At 37.0% G+C, this 14,180-nt stretch overlaps 1 pseudogene across 1 annotated transcript in view; it reads left to right on the top strand.

The window, feature by feature from the left end:
• LOC147871989 (TBC1 domain family member 4-like) overlaps positions 1–14,180 on the top strand; it is a 21,683-nt pseudogene extending 7,503 nt beyond the window's left edge. Inside the window, exons 5-10 of the transcript XR_015538103.1 lie at positions 1,620–1,951; positions 4,954–5,225; positions 8,008–8,138; positions 8,560–8,699; positions 11,966–12,127; positions 13,292–14,180. The product of XR_015538103.1 is annotated as a TBC1 domain family member 4-like (transcript). The remainder of the gene's footprint in view (positions 1–1,619; positions 1,952–4,953; positions 5,226–8,007; positions 8,139–8,559; positions 8,700–11,965; positions 12,128–13,291) is intronic.

Raw genomic sequence — 14,180 nt, 5'->3', positions numbered from 1 at the left:
TATCGATCAATGACGTACTGTCAGCAATGTTTCTACTGAACAGATTGTTTTTAAACTAGGTATGAACATCATTACATTGAATGTCGCTCCAGACATATTTCTTATATTCCTGTCTCTTCAGTGGTTCCAAACTTGCAGCCATAGCAGTTGTTTCCTAGAAGGACCAGTTACTAGTACAGTTCTATCTTTTTGTATTTTACTTTAGGCATGAGGAATGGCCTAATCCAAGGACACGAAACCTCTTTGAGACTGAGTGCCATAAATTCTAAAAATGTACAATAAAAGCTTGTAATGTGATCACACCATGCCCCCCCCCCCCCCCCAGTAACATTTTTTAATAACAAATATTATTATTTTGTACACATAGTACATTATAAGTAGCAATAAAAATTAGAAACTGTAACAATAGTACAAACAACTTTATTTATAAATTTAAAAATTTCCAGAATAACATATTTCTCACTGTCAGTGAGATTTTTGTTGCTGGATTTTAAATAATTTTAATTCAAGTCACGCCGTTGTGTGGTGACTTAGTCAGTGACACTAAAATCTGTTGCTACACGTGGTATCACACTCTCTAAGTCTACTAATGATATTATATAACATTTGTCTCCTTTGTAATTTGCAAAATGTATTTTTTTTGTCTTCAGACAGTGCAGAACTTCTTCCATGAGCCCAGGCATTTAATATAAGCCTGCATTTAAATTCCCAATAGTGAATGTGATAAGACAGCATACATTGTCTCTTTCTTGATTAGCTTTGTGTATCTTAAGGTGCGCCAATTGACATCAATTGTAAAATGTAAAGGTAAAGTTTGTCCCACTATACGCCATGTAGGCGTTTGGGGGGAGAGGAGGTATAGCTCCTCGCTTCCTTGACCTCGGCACTAGATGGGGGTGAGTGGTCAGCATCACGCCCCGGCCGGCTTTACCCCCGGGAAAGGACCCCGGTACCCATTGTAGAGGAGGCTGGGTGGGCCCCAGAGCCGGTCTGGACGCAGAGGCTAGAGGAAAAATCCTCTGCCCCCGTCGGGGATCGAACCCCGGCCGTCCAGCCCGTAGCTAGTCACTATACTGACTGAGCTATCCCGGCTCATTGACATCAATAGTACTGCCTTTAATATTATCTTGGAGTAGAAAAGAGAATTGTCCTCTCTACATCTTGTTTAGTGTCCTGTAAAATACAGAGTATCCCAAAAATATGTATGCACATTATAATATGGATTATTAGCCTTGTTATTCATCTTCATGTGTTATGTTTATGAGGGGAGTCTAGTGTGGTCGACACTTAACAGATGATACCATGATTCATATACACAAATGGTGGAGGGTTGATTGAGTTTCAAGCAATGAAAATTCATTGATTGTCTGTATATATCTTTTTGGGACAGCCTGTATCATGAACTGATGTAAGCAATACTCCTGAAGTATCTGCAGTTTTCTTTGCTGGATCAAAGATATTTTGAATTCTTCCTAGATCATCAGACCTAAAGTAGTCATAAAAATTCTTTACAGTTGATTTACTTTGTCTTCGCCATATTACGCTTGTATCTAACACATGCACACTTTATTTTAGTGAGCGCACAACTTCTGAGAAACAATTTGTTGATTCTCTTTCAGGTTTGAATGACAAGCGCACACAAGCCGCCATCTTCCGTCGCCTGGATTTGTTACCAGAAGAAGAGCAGTCTGTGATATTAACTAAATTCCGAGGAGTAGAGACCTCAAGTCTCCGTGAGCAGAATGAGTTTCTCATGATGCTGCTAAGAGCACACTATGAAGGAAAGCAAGCTCGCCACACTCAGCGAGTTCCTTAATCAGTACCTGGGAGGGAGTACCATCTTCATGAAGGCCAAACGTTCCCTCAGCTGCTGAAGCGCAAGGGCTCACGAGATGATTTTGGACCAGTTGTGAAGGAATTGAGTCTGCCAATGAATGCTGCACTGTGTAAGGTAAAATAGCATGTTACTGGATCAGTACCTGAAACTTAAAATTCTGCCGTATTGCTTCTTTCAAGTACTTCAAAATAATTTTGCTCATGTTTCGTCATGCTGTTACTATCGTAGTCTCTTCTTATGATGGGGTGAGACTTTGTCTCTGTGGAACTGTGGCTGCTAATGGGCCCATTCTCCATCCCCCAGATGATACATGAGTGAATATGGAACTTGATTAAAGTGAAGGACTTAGACGGAAACTTGTCTCAGTGCCACTTTGTGCACCACAAATTCCACACGGACTGCCCTGACATAACCCAAGGCATCCAAGGTGAGATGCTGTTGCAATAAAAAACTACAGTTAGAAATGAGAGCTGCACTCTGTGTTGAGAACAAACTAACGTCCCATTTTACAAATGTTAATGAATGAAATTCTATTTTTACGCAATTAAAAATCAGTATCACTTTTTCAGTTTGTGTAATGATTTTTTATTACACAGAAGCACATGACAAGAAGTAACATACAACATAATTTCCACCCCTGATCACCATTACTCCCACCTTGCATGTAGCCAAGTTCCTCCTTTGTGCTTAGTCATTTTTGAGAGTCTCATCTCACATGATCTTATTATTTGCATCTCCATTAATTTATAATTAATTGCTGTTCGTTATTATAAACATTTGTGAACTGTATACTTATCTTCCTTGACTCTCGTGTGTGAGTGCGCACGTGAGACAGAGAGAGATATATATAACTTTCTTTGAATGTAAGTTAATACTAATAAGTTTATTTTTGTGTTCACTTTAAAGGGACTTCCAATGAATATTTCTCTTCTATAAATTGAGTAGTTGGTGTACATTGTATATTGACTTTATTTGTTGTTATTATGTGAACAGCCACGGTGGTCTAGCGGTTAGAACGCTGGCCTTGTAATCCTGGGGTCTCGGGTTCGATTCCCGGCGGTGCTCGAATTTATAACTTGTGTTGGGCAAGGCCGTGGTATAGCCAACACGGAGTTTTCCTCCGTGGCATCCCAACAATTACTCCATTCACACACAGAAGCAGGCAATGGCAAACCACTTCTGGATCATCTGGCAAGAACGTATATGAACAGGTCCCAGTCCGAGAAAAGGAGGGAATGATCCTGTTCATATGGACCTGTCGTCACACAGAACACTTAATAAATAAAATAAAATAAGTATGTGAACAGGAAAAGTGGTTTTTCATTTTGAAAGAATAAAAAATCTTTAAGGGTGTTCAGCAGCAAAGAATTGAAGAGAATATTTGTGACTAAGAGAAATGAATGCAGAATTGAAGAGAATTACATTGAACTCCATAAGATGTACATTTAATGTAGTAGTATGATTAATGAAGGATTATAATATGGTCATCATGATTTAAACAGTAAAACAGATGACTTCGTTTCAAACACTTCATGGTAGAATCAGACATGAATAGTATTTTCGAAATGGATCTTAAGAAACTAGCATGTGAGCATATAAATTGTACTGAACTAATTATGGATTGTGTCCAGTGGTGGTTTTTTTTTTGATGAACCTACAAGTTCTGTGCACGTGGGATTGGCTGAATAACTGTCAACTCCTGCACCACGGAATTAGCAAATCACTGAATTGTAATTCTGTATTGCAGCCTTTAATGGGTTAGTCTAGTGTTACTCAGACTGTACTTTACAGAACACTGGCAATATATCGAGTAATCTCAAGGGTTCTAAGAGAGAATTTTGTCAAATGGTGGACTGACTCAGTTGTCATATACCTTTGCTGTTATGGCAATATAGTTAACTTGATACACTGCGTCATTACACTTTTAAGTCACACTGTAACAATTTAGGGAAACAAGGTTATCAGTCATTGTTGTGTGCATTTTTAATGCCCTCAGCATGCATATTTAGGATGTGTGCAGCAGTACTTTATTGAAAACGGTGCAAATTAGAGATGAACTTCACATCTCCCAATACATTTTACCAGTTTTTATAAAGTTAGGACTGGCAGAAGAGTGGTGATGACTGTCATTCATAGTGACATGAAATCTGAGTGTCAGTATATGTGTAACATTATTTGGATGACCAACAACAAACAGTCTGTGTGATGCTGTGTGACTCCAGAGGGTAGCGTACCTAGCGGACGTTCTTACGAAGATACGTGAACAAAATTTTAAGGTGTGACTATCACAGTTATCTTGGCATGTGAACAAATTTATATATAAATAAAATAGAATTTTGGAGGACGTGTACTGGTTGAAAAAAATGTTTCTGGCTGTTTTCAACCATTGGATGACTTTTCCAATGAACTTGAGAGCTGGATAAGTGATGATTTTCTTTCAGATACAATTGAACGTGTATGAGACCTACAAGTTGCAGTGAACGTTTTCAGTGGTTATGAAACCTTTGTACGTTCTCTGTCACAGAGAAAGGTTTGTTATTAGAAACAGATATAAGAAATATGACACTTCAGCAGGCCGTGGTTTTGAAAGATACATTAATAAACATTCCTCTTGGTAACTTTTGTGTCAGTTTGAAGGAAGATTGTCCACAAATTCCAAGTGTAGCTGTGAAGAAGCTACTTCCATTTCTATGTACATATATATGTGAAACAACATTCCCAAGATAAGATCATGAACAAACTCCACCCTGCAAGGATTATTTTCAAAAGTTTATAATCAGCTATCCAGTACATTTCCTGCTTTTACGTAGTGCAAAGGATCTCTGTTACGTTCATAAATCCAACCACTGGAGCCTAACCTGAGTCATTGAATCCATTACATGCCCTTCATGTTTTCTGAGCACAATTCTAATGTGAATTTCTCATATCCTTTGTGCACATTACGTGTCTGACCCATTTTATCCTCCTTGATTTAATAACCCAAACAGTACTAAGTTCTGAAGCTCTTTATTATGCATTTCTTTAGACCACTCTTACATAATCTTCCCAAGGTTCAGATATCTTGTCTGAAAGATAGTGCATTTTACTCATATACAGAAAACATATTGTTTTCCCAGGATCCCCCATCCTCTTCAGGGCACGCTAGCCCAACTACCCGTTCATCACCAGCTCCAACACTGGAAGTACCTGAGAACAACATAACAGACAGTGGTACCAGTGGTCTGCGACCGCGTTCTTCTACAGTGGGCGCTGCAGAAGGCGAGACAATGAAACGGGAACTACAAGAAAAGCAGTCAAATGGCAGCCTTTCTGCCAGCAACTCCCAGCAACAGTTGAATTCCGTCACTCCTCCCAATGGACAGCAGAAGACCAGTCCCATGATGAATATGTGAGTTCCTTTTGTGGTGTTGTCAGTTGGTTGATAGAATTTCTTTTTTAAGTCTGTTCTCAAGTGTTATGTTTATATGGAACTCTTAGCTTATAAACAGTCAAACCTAATGCCTGATGAATTTAAACTACATAAATCTACATTTTGTTAATAAAATTTCTTCCACGTTATCATTAATGTGTATACCGTCATGTTAGTATTCTTCTAGAATTAGAGATGGACATTTACTTTGTTACAAATGTAATGATTGTACTCTCATGACCTGTTTGCAAGAGCCTCTTCTGTGAAAATTGGATAAAACCTTTTCTTTGAAGGATTGTTTCATCGCCACTTCCTCCCTAATCTTAAATGTTTACTGATGTCACTATGCAGGAAATACAGTTATTTATATGTAATATTTGTACAGATGGAGCATCAGCAAAGATACAGTCCGTACTATAACATCTTTCTGAACCCTCATATACAAGACAGATTTTTGTATTCTGAGATCTCTCCATTTCAGTGACAAATATTAACCTTATAATACACAAGATGAAAACTGTAACACAGTTTGGAAAATGAGAGTAATTATGTCGGTGATTCTCATGCTAAATATTAAAGTCTCATTTTCAGATAATAAATATGAAAGGATCAGTAAACAATTTGGGATACAGATCTACAAAGTGTGTGACTGAAATGGATATTTGTGTGATATGACAATTACAAATGCAGTGATGGACATGATTTGTGTAGTACAGGGGTCGTCAACCTTTTTATACCTACAGCCCACTTTTGTATCTTTGTTGATGGTAAAATTTCCTTACCGCCCACCGGTGCCGCACATACTGCCCACCACCATGAAAGAGGTACAGCTCGAAGACTGAATGATGGCCGTTATGCGCACTAAACTCATGCCTTTGATACGGAGCTCATTTGTTGCTCCTTCATCCACGAGTTTACTTCGAGAAGTGCCCGGTGAATTATTATCTATATTCAAAATTTTAGAGATGGAATTCAAAAGTAAATTGCAAAAGCATATTTTAAAAAGTCAAACTCGCGAAGTTGTTAGCAGTGTATTCGTTATATGAAGGAAGAACCAAATTTGTAACAACGGACAAAAACCCACACTGCCCACCATGAAAGCTTGAATCGCCCACTAGTGGGCGGTACGGACCAGGTTGACGACCCCTGGTGTAGTATAATGTCTTCCTCTGATTTATGAGACAATTTGCATATTATGAGAATACATTGCTCTTGTCCTGTGAGGACGAGAATGCTGCAGGAACTGACTAAAACAGAGTTACATTTTGACGGGGTGAGGGGTGATCTGATTGAAGTGTATGTATGTATGTATGAGAATAAGATTGCAAGGGGTTGTAACACATGTCTGGAAAGAGAAATTAACTGTTGCGTGGTCTATAGGTTTGCGTTATGATAAAACATTTGCAAATTCTGAAAGGGGTTAGATTCTTTCTCAGTAAAAAATACAACAGTTTCATAAGTTAGTGGATATTTTAAGCAAAGCTGGAAATTAAAATTTGTTCCTTTGATTATCTATCACCAGAAACTTCATGTTTTTTTAAGCATATTTAGATATTTTTATCTAGTTTTGGCATTCTGTGGTAGAATAAGAGAAGAACAGCTTCTTTCAGAGGACTGTTTGAAATATTCCAAAATTTTTGCAGAATTAACTGTGGGAAAATCTCAAGCATACTGAACAGACAGCACATTGATAGTAGTAACTTACGTGATTTTTATATTCTAAGAATCCAGAAACTGTCAACTAAATCGACATAGAAACAAACGTGCACTAACCCCAATCATTCAATGCTGGAGTTCACTCAAACATCAGTATATCAGATGCTTCGAGAGACATAAATTTAACCTCAAATGTTCTTCAGGACCAAACTATCTTAAGCAAAAACTGTAATAAAGAGTTTCAGGTTGGGGATGGAAGAGTACTTAATGATGAAAACAGAACTAAACTATAATATGTGAATAAAAATTATGAGTATAAAGCCATGAAAAACAGTCTGGCTAGTATAAAGTTTTAAGAATTCGTATATTCTATATTTTTATGACACTTTTAAAGAAGGAAATTGTAACATATTTTGTAATTAATGTGTACATAATGAGAAGTAATAACAGATGAAGAAGTTACAGTTGTATGTTTACTAACTCTGTACCATTACTTAAGTAAAATACATAACTGTAGGTCACCTGAAGATCTTATAAATACAGCAAAATGTGGAGTATCATCTTCATCATGGACGCTACAAACCAGGGTGGGGGTGTTAGCCCCATGCCCAACCCCCCCAACCTGGAAGACCAGGCCTCCGTATTTACATCACCTGGAAGCAAGGTGGTCCAGCTATACCCCCAGAATATCATACAAAAACAAAATAGATCACGTCTGTTGAAATATTTTTGTTAATAGTATTGAAAAATTAAATAATAAATGAATCTAAAAGAATGTGAAATATCTAGGTAATAACATTGTGGGTGTACACTGTCTGAAAATAAGCTTGTCAGTGTCGTTTGATTTGTTGATTCAGGAATTGCATAACTGTTATTTCGTAGAGCAATCGCCCACATAAATGTAGGGCAGTAGTTTAACATTTTAGAGACAGACACATGTTTAGGGTTTTAAATTCTGTTATACCTTCAAAAATTTTGCAGTATTTAACAAGCTGAAACATGGGAGATAGGAGAGAATTTTCACAGTGTATTCAACTGAAAACTGTAATTTCTCCAGATTACTTTTACACCAAGCATTGAAACAAAACATTGATTTTGTGAACAGATTCCTGAAAGTTGGTCACACCTCAAAGACATCACCAACACAGGAGCTGAATCAGGATGTGGCAAGGCAATCTGGATCATGGCGCCAAGCCATCTTCAATCGGATGCTGACGCCTAACAAGAACCTGTCTGGTAAACTTTAGTTTACTTTCGTTTGGAACCAGCACTGACAAATTTTTATGGCTTAAAGTATAATTTGCTTCATAACTTTTAATGAAGATTAACTGCTGGATTTTGTCAGGACCAGACAGATTTGTTATCAGTTTCAACAAGTGATTTTGTCCTCTTATTTCTTGAGTAGTTGTTGCTAGTAGTGGAGTACTGTATGAGGCTCAGAATGATTCAGTCTCCTGAAATTAGACATTTCCTTCACTAAAGATGCAGTGGTTATATGGAATAAATATAAATATAATACAGTAAAGTAAAGCCATCCCACTGCACGCCATATAGCTCCTCTCTCTCTTGTCAGCATCACGCCCAGGAAATGTATTAGACTAAGAGGCTCTGTGATTATCTGTTGTGATTCTCTCATCCGTTTGTTGTGTTCAAGCAGAGAGGGGCCTGGGGTTAATCAGTATAAAGCAGCACCCACTGAAGCGAGACAGAGAAGAACTGCGTGCTCTGTGGAAAAAAGCTATCAACCAGCAACTGCTGCTCTTATACGGATGGAGAAGGAGAATGCGAGGCTGCGAGGTATCTGTCAGAAATATTATAATGCTTGTTTTAGAACAGAACTGTATAATAAACAGTCACAAAGGAAACAGGAAATGTGGTCAGCTGTCAATATTCACAAATTTGTTCTTCTGCCTGTTTGTAATTGAGCTTCATGCAGTATACACCGTGTTTCAAAAGTAGCTTTACAACTTCGCAGGAGAATATAAATTTATTTAAAGGACGTGCGCAATATTTTTAAATGCACAAATTTAGCCAAACACATCGAGTTTCACGCACGTAAACTGTAGTACGGAAATGTTGCGGCGGGTTTGAAGACGACGAAGGATTTCTGGACTCGGTAATTTTCAGTGACGAAAGCACGTTCCATGTCACTGGTAAGGTCAACGCCCACAACTGCAGGATTTGGGGTAGTGAAAATCCACGTACCTTCCTGGAACATGTTCATGACAGTCCAAAAGTTAATGTTTTGGGCCCTCAGCAAAGATAAAGTGTACAGCCCCTTCTTTTTCATGGAGAAGACTATTACCGGCATTGTGTATCTGGACATGCTCCAATAGTTCCTCATTCCTCAACTTGACGAAGATGACCAGGAAGGACGCATTCACTTCCAGCAAGATGGTGCACCCCCTCATTACCTCGGAGAAGTGCGCGAGTACCTCAACAACCGTTTCCCAGGTCAGTGGATTGGTCAGGCCGCACCAATAGCATGGCCACCTCGTTCCCCGGATCTAACACTTTTAGATTTTTTCTTGTGGGGATTTGTTAAAGATCGAGTGTACGTGCCACCCTTACCTGCAGATGTGGCCGAACTCCGAACTCGAATTACCACCGCAGTTGCTGAAGTGACACCAGAGATGCTACACCGCGTGTGGCAAGAAATTGACTACATAACAAATGGAAGTCACATTGAACCATAAATATCTGATGGACATAAAACTTGAAGTGTTTGACTACATTTCTATGTTCTGAAATTATATGTTTCTTCTATCAGTTTACCAATGTCTCACCCTCAAGTTGTAAAGCTACTTTTGAAACACGCTGTATTATCATCAACATTACTTGAAAAATTTATTGTCATGCTTTATTTATTTTTTTTAAAATCTTGGTTAAAACAAATTTTTTATGAACTGACAAATTATATTTATAATAATTAAATTTAATGATGGTGTAAGGCAATATAAACATATTAATAACTTCGGATTAATTGTTTCTACAGACATCAATGCATTTTGCCAAATAATTGGCACTAGGAGGCCAAGGCCCAATATGGGCTCTAGAGCCATTGGATGGATGGAGGAAGTGGCACATTGTGTGTTTGTAATTATATTCTCAATCATTCATTCTGCAATCCAAACATAAACAAGAGTGATCTAGCATTTACATGATTATGTATATTATCTTTTATCATCTGTGCACCAAGTTTTATGCTTGGTCTAGCTGATCATGTGTTGCAGTAGCGTAGTGGTAAACTATTTCACGCTAAAGTTAAAATCCAGCTTACAGCCCCACATGATGGGAGTTTAAATCCCCTGTGATAAAGGTTATTATGCATTCTTTGCACACATGCGTATACACAAAGTATTTTGGTGATGTTTTGAACATCATGCCATTTGGGGAGATGAATCAGATATTTCCATTTGCTGTTTCATATCACATCTTGCTGCGACAACTGATTCTGCTTGCTCATCACTTTTTTTCTCTGTCTGATGAGTCACTTTTGTGATCAAATTCATGATTATCACCAATTTCATTTTGAGTATAACCAGATTCTACTTCTGAAATATTGTCACATGCACAATCCAGAATTGGCACAATATCATCACTTGCATCATCATTTTGCACCATATTGTGCATTTGCTACAAGGGAAATTAAAAAAAAAAATTTCATCATCATCATCATCATCTAACTATCAAGGAGTTTGGGCCTAATGACCCATTCTGGCCTCAATCGTCCAGGAATTCTTTAAAGGGCGTCCTTTATTTCTTCTTCCTATTGGTTTGTGTTTCAAAATTAGATGTGGAAATCTGTTTTGCAATGTGTAAAAATTGTCATCAGACTATTTTAATCTTGTATTGATGTCCAGATTATGGTATGTACAGAGATTTGTATGCTTGTGACATCTGGTGAATATTTTACATGCTATTTAAAATAAACAGCAGTGTTTCTAATCCTGTAATGCCATTTGTCGTTGCTGCTACTTGGACATTTTAACACATTTTCAAAGAGCAATGGGGTTTGGCTGCATTACACTGATATTTTATTATATCATTATTCATTATTATAAAATATTTTTCAATTCTTTTGCAGGAGATGAACATTATTTTTGTTATTCTGAAATTTTGGTTTGCAGGCATTTGTTTCCATAATTTTTTTCGTATCTTCCACACACTCGTGCTTTTATAAAGAAAGATAAGTAATGTTAGCAGTTTAAGTGTAAAAGTTGTGAAAAGTGGAAAGTAATATATAGTTTTTGTTTATCAGAGTTTATAACCTTATTTGCAATGATCTAATCACCTTGTGAATATGAAGGTATACCAGCATACACAAAGAAACAGCTATTGATTAATCTAATTTCTTCTTCTGAACACCAAACTCTCTGGTATTAGAATCGAAAGGTAACACTAAAATATGATTTTAGAATCTGTCCTCAATCCAATCCACCTCTAACAACAAATTTAAACTCTGATAATAGGACCTAGTGATTAGGAAGTGCTCCCACTACGTCCGGAATCCAATGAAGTCCGTATTTAATGCGTTCACTCTCAGGTAGCAGAACCTAGAGGTTTAATACTGCTAACAAAAATTCCACCATTTTATCCTGTTATGTTCCAGTACGAGGCCAGGAAATAACATTTTTCCTTTGCACAGTATATTTTTAAGTTGGAATAAATGTGCAATTATTATGTTGATATTGAAATTAGAGTAGAGCGCTGATTGTTCATGGTAGTTGTGGGAGGCAAGGGCCCAGATAATCTAAAACACAGTTAATGCAGATTATATTTAATTAGCATTATCATCATCATCCGTGTAAGCAAAATAGGAACTTTCACAAATTTGTAAAAAGGTCATCGTAATCAAAGTCATTTTCATTTCCCATGAAGTAAAGTGAAGATAAGGAAAATGTAATTACGCAGTCTGAGACCATGGATAAATTGGGCCCCAGATAATCAGAGCTGTGCTGTAGTTTACTAATTTTGTATTTTATTGAATTACGAATAATAATTAACAACCACAGGATTGGTTACATCATCAGACACTGTAAAGTAACCCATTGTTTTGGCAGCCCGACAGGAGGAAGCGACAGTGAAGCGCATCAAGTTGGAATATGATGAGATAGGTTCATGTGTGCGAGAAGTAATGGAGGTGTGGGATCTCTTGGTGAGCAAGGAGAGTCGCGTCTCAACTCAGTGTGACTCCAAAATGCTGCTCCAAGCCATCAGGCAAGGTGAAGACATGAGATAATAGCAGATAATGGAGAAATAGTTCAGTGACAGGATTAAAATAATTTAATCTCAGAAATAATAAAGTTAAATCTGGGGTTATACGCATTTGAAGAGGGTTGGGAAGGATTGTTATCCTACCCCTTACATAACTATGAACAGAGAGGGAACTTCACTGACAAATATGTGGCATTTGGTAAAGTACACTAATAAAGCCAAATTTCATCATTTTATACTTAAGCATCTGTAGACTTAACATTATATTGTGTTGTATTTCTTAATACTGCTGCTTTGTATTTGAGGAGTTACTGGTTTCAATACCAGCCTGTTATTTTTTAATGTTTTTTTCCTTGTACTGTTGAAGGAGACATCACATTGGTGTTTTAAAATAAGCCATGACCAATTCGTTCATGTAACATACCATTCGTAATCACCTTATTTCACAATACAAGATGATTATAAATATTCTTTTCACTTTTAAAAAATGCTTTTAAAAAGGTAAGCTATGCACGATAATGAAATTTGTAGGGCATGAATAAAAACTCGTTTTGAAGTCAGTTACCTAATTTCAATGTGAGCCCAGCTGGTGATTCTACATGTGTCAAAATGATTGTCATTCTCATTCCAAAGATTGCACATTTGCACATACATCATCATCTCAGATGTGAATTTTGATGTCATTTTGGTTTTGAATTATTGGTGCAGGGGTAGACAGTCTGTCAAACAACCCCCCTTCCGACACAAAAAGAAATTGCAGGGACCTAGGGGCAAACAGCTGTTCAGAAATTGTCACACTGCAATGAAAATGAAATGTGTTATCATGGGCAATATATGAATGCATTTCACATTCTGTTCACAGTTTGTTTAGAAACAGGCTTGTATGAAGCATAAGTGGATGGTTTGGCAGGTGAGGTTAGCCCAGACTCTCTTCAAAACCATCTCTGCATTGCCTTCATTGATGGGATTTCATGAAACCACAACATACAGTTCATACTTAAGGTCTACATCCTGAAAATGTTATTATTGAGCATAGATTTTCTTAGAATAAAATGTCTAGAAGTGCAAAGATAATTCATAATCATTCTTTGTATCACCTCTGCATAATAAATTTGTTAGGGGCTTTCTTACTAAAGTGTTTAATTTCACAAGATTGTTGGATGTTTTTGCAGGAGTTCCACGCAGCAAGCGTGGGGATGTTTGGCACTTCCTGGCAGAGCAGTACTGTCTGAAAGTTGCTCCAATAGATACAAGCAAGTTCCCTAACTATCACGTCCCGTACGAGAACCTGCTACGACAACTCACCTCCCATCAGCATGCCATCCTTATAGACTTAGGTGAGACAGTTTGTACTTCATCCATGCTTGACATCCATTAATTTATGTGCCTCATTTGCAGCCATTGCCCTTTCATTACTCACCTCAAGTCTCTGACTGAGCAGTGATAATGTTTCATTAATGGATTCATAGTCAACTGAACTGTGTTGGTAATTTTCAGCTATTGAAATCAAAAATTTAAAACTAAACTTTAACTGGACCTAAAGTATGGTAGTTGAGTTTCCTGTGCACTAGATATAATACACTTATTCTACTAGTGACATCAATTATTACCTGTGCTTTTTTAATAAAATGTATACTATATAAAATAGTTCTAATAAGAGGTGTAGAACTTAGTGGAAAGTACGTATTACATCGTGCATAAACTTCTTATATGATAAGCTACTAGGAAAATTTAATTTTTGTTTTGTGTAAAGTAGAAATAATATTAAAATGATTGATAACCAGAATTACATTCTGAAGACAACTTTTGCTGGAAACTCCAAAAACATTGGAATTCAGCCATCAGAATCTTCCAAGCAGTTTTTGACATAAAGCATTTGAATGGACATATTGACAGATAACATAATCTCCACATGACATATTTATTTTATGAATCAAAAAAGATACATGACAAAGAACACGTGATAGTGTAAGCAACTTCTATAGACATTTTCAAGTTACGCGTCTTATGTTTTTATGTATTTGATAATTTACCAGAAAATTAAATTTACATAAAAATGTG

The sequence above is a fragment of the Zootermopsis nevadensis genome, unplaced genomic scaffold (genome assembly GCF_977971745.1).
Source record: "Zootermopsis nevadensis isolate Lab colony 2312 unplaced genomic scaffold, Znev_1.0 Znev_ptg000033l, whole genome shotgun sequence".
NCBI lineage: Eukaryota > Metazoa > Arthropoda > Insecta > Blattodea > Termopsidae > Zootermopsis > Zootermopsis nevadensis.
This window is presented reverse-complemented; position numbering and strand designations above follow the sequence as displayed.